The following is an 11,287-nucleotide window of genomic DNA, read 5'->3' as shown; positions in this document are numbered from 1 at the left end:
GGGAGATTGGGATGGCCATATCCACTACTGATACTGTACATAAAAGAGATAACTAGTTAGAAACAATGGTGTAGCTCAGGGAACTCTTAGCGCTCTGTGGTGACGTAAATGGGAAGGAAATCCAAGAAAGAGGGAACATATGTATACGTATAGCTGATTCCTTTTGCTGTACTGTAGAAACGAACGCAAGTTTATAAAGCAGCTTTCCTGATGGCTCAGCTGGTTAAGAACCTACCTACCAAGGGCAGAGACCTGAGAGACTCATGTTCCATCTCTGGGTCGGAAAGATCCCCTGGAGGAGGGCATGGCAACCCACTCCAGCATTCTTGCCTGGAGAATCCCCATGGAGAGAAGTGCCTGGCAGGCTATAGTTCATGGGGTCACAGAGTCAGACAAGACTGAAGTGACTTGGCATGCATGCACACATACTCCAATAAAAATTAATTTAAAAAAAGAAATGGTCACATCACCTTAGCCTCCCACCCAGAATAGAATGAATTAGACCATCAAGTGCTGATACACTTACCTAGGAAGAGGTACATGGGGAAAGCCTGGCATGCTGCAGTCCACGAACAACAAAGAAAGAGGTCCAGGGCATAGGGAAAGGGGAAGGCACTCTTGAGAGCTTAGAAAGCACCTGTGGCCGTGACCGAAGAACAAAGGGGCAGAGTTTAGAGTGGAAAGTTCATAGCAACCCTAGAGAAGTATGGGGACCCACTGAGCCAAATTCACTGAGGTATGATTTACCTTCAGTCACAGGTACCTGTTGTTTTACTGTGTTGTCTTTTAAATATTTATTTGCTGCTCTGGGTCTTTGTTGTGGCGTGTAGGATCTAGTTCCCTAATCAGAAATGAAACCAGAGCCCCCTGCATTGGGAGTGTGGAGTCTTAGCCACTGGACACCAGGGAAGTCCGCACGTACCTGTTTTAAGTGTACAGTCTGATGTGTTTTTAAAATTGCACCTGGTAACCAACATTACTACCACGAGAGACCATTTCCAACACCCCAGGAGTTCCTTGAGCCCCTTCCCAATTAACTCCCACCCCGAAAAGCAAACAACCTAGTGGTTTTTAAATTCAAATTAGTTGTCAAGAATCTAAAACACAGATTTCTTGTAAAAATTCCAATTTCTGGGTTCTAATGGACTGACATTAGACATTAAAACTTGACAACACTGGGCCCACATTCCTAGAAGGCAGCAGTTGGCCATCTTCCTTTTTTTGACTTCACTGTGCAGCATGTGGGCTCTTAGTTTCTTGACCAGGGATCAAACCTGTGTCCCCTGCAGTGAAAGGCTGGAGTTTTAATTATCAGACCACCAGGGAAGTCCATGGCCATTGTCTCCTGAAGGCAGCTGCTTTTGAATCTGCCACTCCGGGTCCACGGTCTCTTCTGCAGATTGACATCTTCCCAATGCCATTCCTTTCCTGTAAGAATCCTCTCTCCCCAGGAGCCCTGGGGGTTTAGGTCCTCCAGAGCTCCTCTGCTGTTGACAAGCAACCTCCCGGTGCCTTCAGGTAGCAACAGCTCCCCAGACACAACCTTGAACACGTCAGCTCACAAAGACCCATAAATGGGGCAGGCAGGGTACCACTTTATCCGATTCTTCTCATCAGCTCTAAGGGGGAGGCCAGCCTGGCCAGTGGCATCCCCCTTTTCTTCCTGCCCATCTTGCTGCAAAGTATGAGGGCTGGTAATCAGGCTGCCATCCATGGGGACCAGGAATGATAGCAGACTCATTTGCATATGTGACCTAAGACAGTAATTAAACCCAGGCGCCCCAGGGGTGAGGAATAGCACATTAATTCAGGAGCAATTAAAACCCTCCAACATCACTGTCACACAGATGCCACTTCTGAGACTGGCTCCAACTGGTGACAGTCACCTTTCAGCTCCCTCGTTTGGCCACCGGACTGCCACCCTGACTGCACAGACTCTCTGTCCTTTTATAGGATCCATGATGCTCTTATGGACAAGTTACTGTGAAAGATAATGCCTCGTCTTTTGTGTGTGTGTGTGGCAAAATATACATAGCAAAATTTAGCATTTTAAAACTGTCAAGTGTACAATTCAGGGGCATTAATTACATCCAAAGCTTGCATCGCTTAAGTCACTTCAGTTGTGTCCAACTCTTTGGGACCCCATGGACCTAGCCTGTCAGGGTATTCTGTCCATGGGATTCTCCAGGCAATAATACTGGAGTGGGTTGTCATTTCCTACTCTGGGGGATTATCCCCAGGGATTGAACCTGGGTCTCCTACATTGCAGGCAGATTCTTTACCATCTTAGCCTCCAGGGAAGGGACTTATATATTAAGAATAATCTTTTTTTTTTTTAAGATAACGGTCTTTTGAAATAATTTTTTAGATTTTTACTTATTTTTGGCTGAGTTGGGTCTTTGTTGCCACACACGGGCTTTTTCTAGCTGTGGTGAGTGGGGGTTACTCTCTAGTTGTGGTGCGTGGGCTTCTCATTGTGGTGGCTCCTCTTGTTACAGAGCACAGGCTCAGTAGTTGTCACACATGGGCTTAGTTGCCCTGAGTCATGTAGGATCTTTCCAGACCAGGGATGGAACTCGTGTCCCCTGCATTGGAAGCCGGGTTCTTAATGACTAGAACATCAGGGAAGTCCGTGGTGTAATGTTTTAAAGGTTTATACATGTTGAAGCCTGTGTCAATACTTCCTTCCTTTTTATGGCTGAATAATGTTACATTTTATAGATATACCACATGTATCCATTACTTCATTAATAGACATTTGGGTGGTTTCTACATTTTGGCTTTATGAGTAATGCTTCCATGGACATATTCTTTGGTGTATGGATGGATACCAAGAAGTGGAATTGCTGGGTTGTATGGATATTCTATGTTTAACTTTTTGGGGAACTACTAACCATTTTCCACAGCAGTTGTGCCATTTTACATTCCTACCAGTAATGTATGAAGGTTCCAATTTCTCCACATTGTTATCAACACTTACTGGCCTTTTAAAAAAATTTAAAAAAAATTATGGCCATTCCAGTAGGTGAGAAGTGGTATCTAATTGAGGTTTTGATTTGCATTTCCCTAGTGTCTGATGACGGAGAAGGCAATGGCACCCCACTCCAGTACTCTTGCCTGGAAAATCCCATGGATGGAGAAGCCTGGTGGGCTGCAGTCCATGGTGTTGCTGAGAGTTGGACACGACTCAGTGACTTCACTTTCACTTTTCACTTTCATACATTGGAGAAGGAAATGGCAGCCCACTCCAGTGTTCTTGCCTGGAGAATCCCAGGGGCAGGGGAGCCTGGTGAGCTGCCGTCTATGGGGTTGCACAGACATGACTGAAGCGACTTAGCAGCAGTGGCAGCAGTGTCTAATGATGTTGAACATCTTTTCACAGGCCTTTGGCCATTTGTTTATCCTCTTTCCAAGTCACTTGGCCATTTTTCAATCAGGTTGCCTTGTTGCTGAGCCCTAGATTTCTTTATATTTTCTGGATTCTATTGCTGAGCCCTAGATTTCTTTATATTTTCTGGATTCTATCAGATATATGATTTGCAAATATTTTCTCCCATCCTGTAGGGGTTTTTTTTCCACTTTCTTGTAGTGTCCTTTGATGTACAAAAGTTTCTAAGTTTGATGAATTCCAATTTATTTTTATCTTTTGTTGCTTGTGTTTTGGTGTCATGTTTAAGAAACCATTGTCAAATCCAAGATTATGAAGATTTGTCCTCATGTTTTCTCCTAAGAGTTTTATGGTCTTCACTCTTATTTAGATTTCTAATCGATTTTCAGTTAATTTTTATATATGGCATAAGCTAAGCATCCAATTTCATTTTTTTTGCATGTGGATATCCAGTTTTCCCAATGCCATTTGTTGAAGAGACTGTCTTTTCTGCATTGAATAGTCTTGGCACTCTTATTGAAAATCAACTCATTATGTATACAAGTTTACTGCTGGGTTCTCTATTCTATAGGTCTATATGTCTATCCTTATGCCACTGCCACTGTTTCAATTATTTTAGCTTTATAAGACATGACCTAGCCTTTTTTGTTTTTGTTTTTGGCTTCCTCATGTGATTATTTGGGATCCTAGTTCCCTGACCAGGGATCAAAACTGAGCTCCATGAGTTGAAGTGCAGAGTCTTAATCACTGAACCACCAGGGAAGTCCCATGACCCAGCCCTTTACATTCATCATTTTATTAACTCCTCACCAAACACTATGAAGTAGGCACTATAATCATTCTTAGGGGCCTAAAATGTTAGGTGTCTTACCCTAAGTCACAGAGTTGGTGGGTTGCAAGTTGTCCTTTGCAAGGTGACATTGTAAGTGCTCCCAGGTTGACAGACACACAAAAGGTGTGAATTCTCGTATCTTTACCTTAAAAACAACCTCCATAGCTAAGTGATGTCTTGCCAGGCCTTTGGCCACTAGGATCCCAAAATCAGGATCTTCCAGGAGGAAGAAAGTGATCCCGAGCAGCTCTCATCAAGGTAAGAACAAGGAGGTACTTCCTCCCAAAGGCCACAGACTCCTCCTGGAGACGGCTGCTTACAAACTCCCTTTGCTCAAAGAGCTGAAGCTACCCTCTTTGCACCCCAGCTAAACTTGACCTTAAAAGAAGGAGACCTAGGACTTCTCCAGTGATCCAGTGGTTATGACCCTCCATTCCCAGTTCAGGGAGTGCAGGTTCAAACCCTGGTCAGGAAACAAAGATCCTGCATGCTATTTAACCAAAACCAGAAAAACAAAAATTAAAAAAATGAAAGAGACCCTGGAGCTGTTTGGGTTTGCCTGTCTCTGGCCACACTGCTGGGCAGGTCTTTCAAGGAAGTTTACCTCTGGCCTGCTCAACAGTCTGAGTATGTCTGCTTGTTCGTGAGTTCCCTGTCTATCAGGACACTGGGGCTATGACTCTTTGAGAAACACTTCAAGCTGAGAGGGGTTCTGCCGTCTCCCCTTAAATGCACAAGCACACACACACACCTGCCCCCCATGACCCTCTATCCCCCTACTGTGCTGAATTTTTCTTCAAAACCAAAAACATCACTCAGAATTTTCAGCACCTGCTTTTTGGTCTTCCTTCAATAGGACGTAAATTTCACGAGGATTTATTTTGCAGGAACTTGCTCACTGCAGTGTCTGGAGCCAAGAATGGAGCCTGACAGAGCAGGGCCTCAGGCATAAGCAAGTGTGTGGACCAGACACTCGGTGCATGTTAGCCACTTTCCAGGCCATGCATGACATATGCAGCCACCTCTGCAGGGAGGACTCAAGCTCAGAAGTTTGGGTGCGTGCTGAAAATGAAAAGAAAGGAGGACTTTTTTTTTTTATTATCTTGGCCACAATGTACAGCAGATGGGATCACAGTCCCCTGACCAGGGATCGAACCTGCGCCCCCTGCAGTGGAAGTGCAGAGTCTTAACCACTGGACCACCAGGGAAGTCCCAGTATATTGTTTTTTAATTGCAGAGATTAAAAAAAAAAAATAGTGGTTGATGTCCAAAAGAATGACCTCAGCTAAAGGAGAGGGCAAACCTGGAGAATGGAGTCCATCAGATCTTCAGACGTTTTCAAAAGGCGGGATCATGAAGAAGGTAGCCCTTTGGACCTGAGTGTTCCCGAGTTTCTGGATCGCGGAGGCTGGGGCCTCCCTGAACTATAAGACAAGAAATGTCAGCCTGGGCTGCTGGACCCCTCAGGGAACAATGTTTTCCAGGTTCATCCATGTGGTGGCTTGTAAATATTTCACTTGTTTTTACATTTCATTGTATGGATGCCACCACTAACTGATCAAAGGTTTCAAAGGTTTACACCTGTTTCTTTCTAAGAGTTTAATAGTTTTAACACTTGTATTTAGGTCTTTGACCCATATGAATTAATTTTTGTGTAAGGTATTGTATGTAGATTTTGGGGGCTCCCTAGTGGCTCAGATGGTAAAAAATCTGCTTGCACTGTGGAGACCTGGATTCGATCCCTGGGTTGGGAAGATCCCTGGTGATTCTCAATGGATGGACATTTGAGTGTCCAAGAAACGGAAACACACTTTTTGCCTGTTGTAAATAATACTGCTGTGTATGTATGTGCACAGGTTTTTGTGTGGACCTAATTTTTTTAAGCAGAGTTCAGGAATTCTTTTTTTTTGGCTGTGTTGGGTCTTCATTGCTGCACAAGGGCTTTCTCTAGTTACAGCGAGTGGAGGCTCCTCTCTAGTTGCAGTGCACAGGCTTCTCATTGCGGTGGTTTCTCTTGCTGCAGAGCACAGGCTCTAGGGCACGCAGGCTTCAGTAGCTGTGATACACGGGCTCAGTTCCTTCGAGGCATGTGGAATCATCCTGGACCAGTGATGGAAACCATCTCCCCTGCAGTGGCAGGTGGATTCTTAACCACTGGACCACCAGGGAAGTCCTGGACATGCTTTCCTTCTCTTGGTTATATACCTAGGAATGAAATTGCTGGGTCATATTTTTACTCTGTGTTTAACTTTTTGAGGAACCACTGAAGTATTTTCAACAGTGGCTGCACCCTTTTACATTCCCACCAACAGTGGGAACATAACACTGGGAATTTTCCACATCCTCACCAACATTTATTTTCTGGTTTTTTTGAACAGTGTTATCTTATTGAAGTTCTGATTTCATTTCCTTAATGGTTAATGATGTTGAACATCTTTTCAGTGTGCTAATTAGCAGTTTGTATATCTTCTTGGAGAAATGTCTATTCAAATCATTCAGCCCATTTAAAAAATATTTTATTTATTTATTTGTCTGTGTGGGATCTTTAGTTACAACATGCAAACTCTTAGTTGCAGCATGTGGGATCTAGTTCCCTGACCAGGGATTGAACCTGAGCCCTCTGCATTGAGACCTTGGATGGAGTCTTAGCCACTGCGCCACCAGGGAAGTCCTGGCTCATTTTTAAATTGGTTTACATCTTTTTGTTACTGAGTTGTGAAAATTCTTTATGTATTCTGGATACTGTCAGATCTATGATTTGCAAATATTTTCCCCATTCTGTAGCTTGCTTTTTACTTTCTTGATAGTGTCTTTTGATACACAAAGGTTTTAATTTGGATGAAGTCAAATGTATTTATTTTTTATTTTCGTGCTTGTGCTTTTGGTGTCCTATTTAAAAGACAGTTGTCTAATCCTAGGTCTTGAAGATTTACACCCATGTTTCCTTCTAAGACTTTAACAGTTTTGGCTCTTACATTTCTGTCTTGGATCCCTTTGAGTTGATTTTTGTGTAAGCTGTAGCATGTGGATATCCACTTGTCCTAACACCTTTGGTTGAAAAGATGTCATTTTCACCTAAGTCATAACAACTGTCAACAGATCACTTCAAAACTGTCAGAAATGTGGTGTTTTTAGAGAATGTTTTCCAGTGTCATGGCCACCCAGCACACTGCCTCACCCTTGGCTGTGCTTCTTGTTATCTTAAAAATATATATATAAACACTTAGGGTATGGTCAGGGCTGTCAAAACTGCTGCTTTAGCTGAGCTCAAACCTAGCTAGGATTGGGAAAACAAAATTCCCATGTCAGCGTGAAAACTTCAATCTGTCTGCTGCTGTGGGACTAGAACTCCAGACGTGTAATACCTGGGGCCACAGGGGTGGAAAGGACCCCAAGCCCTCCCCCAGCTTTCAATACCCCCAGCCTGAGAGCAAGGTGACCCTCCATCCACCATCCTAGGGTGAAAGTCAGGGCTGGATAGGGTGAGGCAAGAGAGGACTGTGAGGCAAAAATTGTAATGAGATTCTCGATCCTGCTCTCTCATCCGGTCTACACCATGGGCAAAAGGTAAGCTAGTAGTTCCAGTAGTCAGGTACGGATGTGAGAATTGGACCATAAAGAAGGCTGAGCACCAAAAATTTGATGCTTTCGAACTGTGGTGCTGGAGAAGATTCTTGAGAGTCCCTTGCACAGCAAGGAGATCAAACCAGTCATTCTTAAAGGAAATCAACCCTGAATATTCATTGGAAGGACTGACACTGAAGCTGAAGCTCCAATACTTTGGCCACCTGATGTAAAGAGCTGACACACTGGAAAAGACCCTGATGCTGGGAATGATTGAGGGCAGGAGAAGTGGGCAACAGAGGATGAGCTGGTTGGATGGCATCACTGACTGAACAGACATGAATTTGAGCAAACTCCGGGAGACAGTGGAGGACAGAGGAGCCTGGCGTGCTGCAGTCCATGGGGTCACGAAGAGTTGGACCGGACTTAGCGGCTGAACAACAGTCTGGGCTCCTAGGGGTGGGCTAGGGCTGCTTTTAGCCACCAGGGGGCACTGCGGGAGCTGCCCTGAGCCCCTTAGCCTCTCTGCTTGATCCTGCCTGCTGGGCCCATCCTGCTGGCTCTAACGCTGGCCAGCCTCCCAGCTTTCCCCTCCAGCCCCAGTTGACTCTACTCTGTGGCTGACTCAGGAGCCCGTGGTCAGGGCCAAGGTGGTCCAGAGCTCTGGGCAAAGCTTGGTGAGTGGAGCTGTCACTGGGTGAAGGGAAATTCCCAGACAGGAGGTCCCTTCTGCTCTTCCCTTGTTGCACAGATGCTGTGTTGAGGCCACTCCAGAGGCCACCGCAGAGGCTGCCGCAGCACCAAGGGGACACGGCCCCAGGGACTTTGTCCTGGCTTGTTTTGCTCTCTAAATTTTTTAGGACGCATGTCCCTCCCTTCAATTTCATTAATGTTGAGGGCTTTTTTTCAGTCTTTCCAGGGATGAAGGAAACAAGAAGGAAACAGGCAGAGAGACAAGCCTCCTGTTTTGCTGTGCTTCCCCTAAAACCAAACTCTGGGGTCAAGCCGTGGGTCTCAGCTCTCCTGCCCCAGCCTCCCGGGGCCTCAGTCCGGCATGACCGTGTTGGGCATCACTGGAAAAACAGCACAGGAGCACTGGGGTGGCTCTTTCTGGGCAATGCTGGCAGTCAGGCTGGAAAGGAGCAGGGCCCAGGTGGCTGCACAGGGAGGACAAGTTCAGGAGCACCTGCCCCTGAGGAAACCACCAGCCCCTGGACGCCTCTGTGCTCAGATGGCAGTTCAAGCTGGGAATTTCCCACACCCTGAGTGACAGCACCTGTTTCCAGGGGTGCTCTGGGGTTGGGTTTCTGGCCTTGAAGTCTGCTCTGCCCTGCTCTCTGTTCCCCTCTGATTTCATTCAGGGAGAATCAGCAGTGACTTGAGAGGCAGAGAGGCCTGGTCTGCAGATGGACAGTCTGGGGTCAGGTGGGGTGTGGGGGGCAGTGATCATATCCTTCAGTCTCCCCTTCTGGCATCAGGCTCACACCTTGCCCCAGCTTTTCCAGAATGTTGGTCCCACCTTATCTGCCAACATCAGATGCAACCAGCCTCCAGACAAAAGGTGCTGAAGTACTTGACAGAAAGAACCCATGACATCAAAAGGTTTTTGTAGCACTCACTGCGGCAGCAAATACTAAAATTGGAACGACACAAAGATTAGCATGGCCCCTGCGTGAGGATGACACCCAAACTGGTGAAGTGCTCCGTATTTGGGGGGTTGTTTGTAAAGATGTAGATGGGCCTAGAATCAGTCATACAGAGTGAAGTTAAGTCAGAAAAAGTAGTATCAGGTATTTAAGCATGGATATGCAATCCAGAAAACTGGTACAGATAAACCTGTTCCCAGGGCAGGAATAGAGATGCGGATGCACAGAACGGACATGTAGACACAGCAGGTGAAGGAGAGGTTGGGATGAATTGGGACATTAGGATTAACATATGTACACCACCATGTGTAAAATAAATAGCTAGTGTGAACCTGCTACAAAGCACAGGAAGCTGAACTCGATGCTGTGATGACCTAGAGGGGTGGGATGGAGGTCATAGAGGGTTAGATGTATGTATATATATTTGTATATACACATATAGCTGGGCTTCCCAGGTGGCACAGTGGTAAAGAATCCACCTACCAATGCAGGAGACTCGAGAGACTCGAGTTCCAATCCCTGGGTCAGGAAGATCCCCTGGAGAAGGAAATGGCAACCCACTGCACTATTCTTACCTGGAAAATCCCATGGACAGAGGAGCCTAGCAGGCTCCATGGTGTTGCAGAGTCAGACATGATTGAACGACTAAGCACTCACACACACACATATAGCTGATTCATTTCACTGTACAGCAGAAACTAACAAAATACTGTAAAACAATTATACTCCAATAAAAAAATATATACCTGGACTTCCCCGGTGGTCCAGTGATTAAGAATCTGCCTGACAATGCAGGGGACATGGGTCTGATGCCACATGCCAACTAAGCCTGTGTGCCACAACTACTGAGCCAGAGCTCTAGAGCCTGTGAGTAAAAGCTTCTGAAGCCCAGGTGCCCTAGAGACCATGGTCTGCAACAAGAGAAGCCAGCACAGTGGTGCTTGGGCTCAAGCACCACAACTAGGGAGTAGCCCCCATTTGTCACAACTAGAGAAAGCCCATGGGCAGCAATGAAGACCCAGCACAACCAAAAATAAATTAACTAAAATTTAAAAAATTATAATAATAAATTTAAAAAATCTGGCTAAATAGAAAAAAATTAAAAAATAAAAGACCCTTGTCTCTGGCCAGCTCCTCCGTAAGATCTAGCACTGGAGGACTCTGAATCCTGGAGCAGAAATAAGAGATACCGGCCAAAAGAGCAGAGGCTTGACCCTCACTTGTCTGGCTTTCCTGGTGGCTCAGATGGTAAAGAGTCTGCCTGCAATGAAATAGACCCAAGTTTGATTCCTGGGTTGGGAAGATCCCTTGGAGAAGGAAATGGCAACCCACTCCAGTATTCTTGCCTAGAAAATCCCATGGATGGAGGAGCCTGGCAGGCTACAGTCCATGGGGTCAAAAAGAGTCGGACATGACTGAGTGACTTCACTTCTTTTCTCTGGCCTCAGGGGAGGCTGTGTACTGGGGGCTCGCAGTTTGGGGTGCGGCCCCTCCTGTTGAAAGAAGGCCATTTGCTCAGCTTAATCCACTGATTAACATAGGATTCATGTCTCCATTCTCATGTCACTTCAAGTGACCTTGGAATACAGAGACTTAGTAATTAACCACTGACCCCAAATGTTGGAATCCAAAATGAAATGCCCCTGCCCTTGTGGGTGTCCTTTGTCTTAACTGCACCTGCCAAAAAAGGGCAACCGACTCTGTATTCACAAAGCTTACTGCCCATTCATACAAGGGGCCAGGGAGCTCTTCAAGGTTGTTGGCACATGAGATTTGGAACAAAATCCTCTGATAAACTGCACATAGACTAGGGGTGACGTCATCAGACAGCTCTTGAGATCTTGGGGTGTAACTTTT

General features: G+C 45.7%; 2 non-coding genes across 2 annotated transcripts; one reads left to right on the top strand and one right to left on the bottom strand.

Moving 5' to 3' along the window:
• Window positions 1-5,355: 5,355 nt before the first annotated feature.
• TRNAG-UCC lies at window positions 5,356-5,428 on the bottom strand. The gene has a single exon. It is a non-coding gene; the product is annotated as a tRNA-Gly (tRNA).
• A 3,967-nt stretch (window positions 5,429-9,395) lies between these two features.
• LOC120880719 lies at window positions 9,396-9,497 on the top strand. Its single transcript, XR_005725118.1, has one exon. It is a non-coding gene; the product is annotated as a U6 spliceosomal RNA (small nuclear RNA).
• Window positions 9,498-11,287: the final 1,790 nt, after the last annotated feature.

The sequence above is a fragment of the Oryx dammah genome, unplaced genomic scaffold, assembly GCF_014754425.2.
Source record: "Oryx dammah isolate SB20612 unplaced genomic scaffold, SCBI_Odam_1.1 HiC_scaffold_21, whole genome shotgun sequence".
NCBI lineage: Eukaryota > Metazoa > Chordata > Mammalia > Artiodactyla > Bovidae > Oryx > Oryx dammah.
This window is presented reverse-complemented; position numbering and strand designations above follow the sequence as displayed.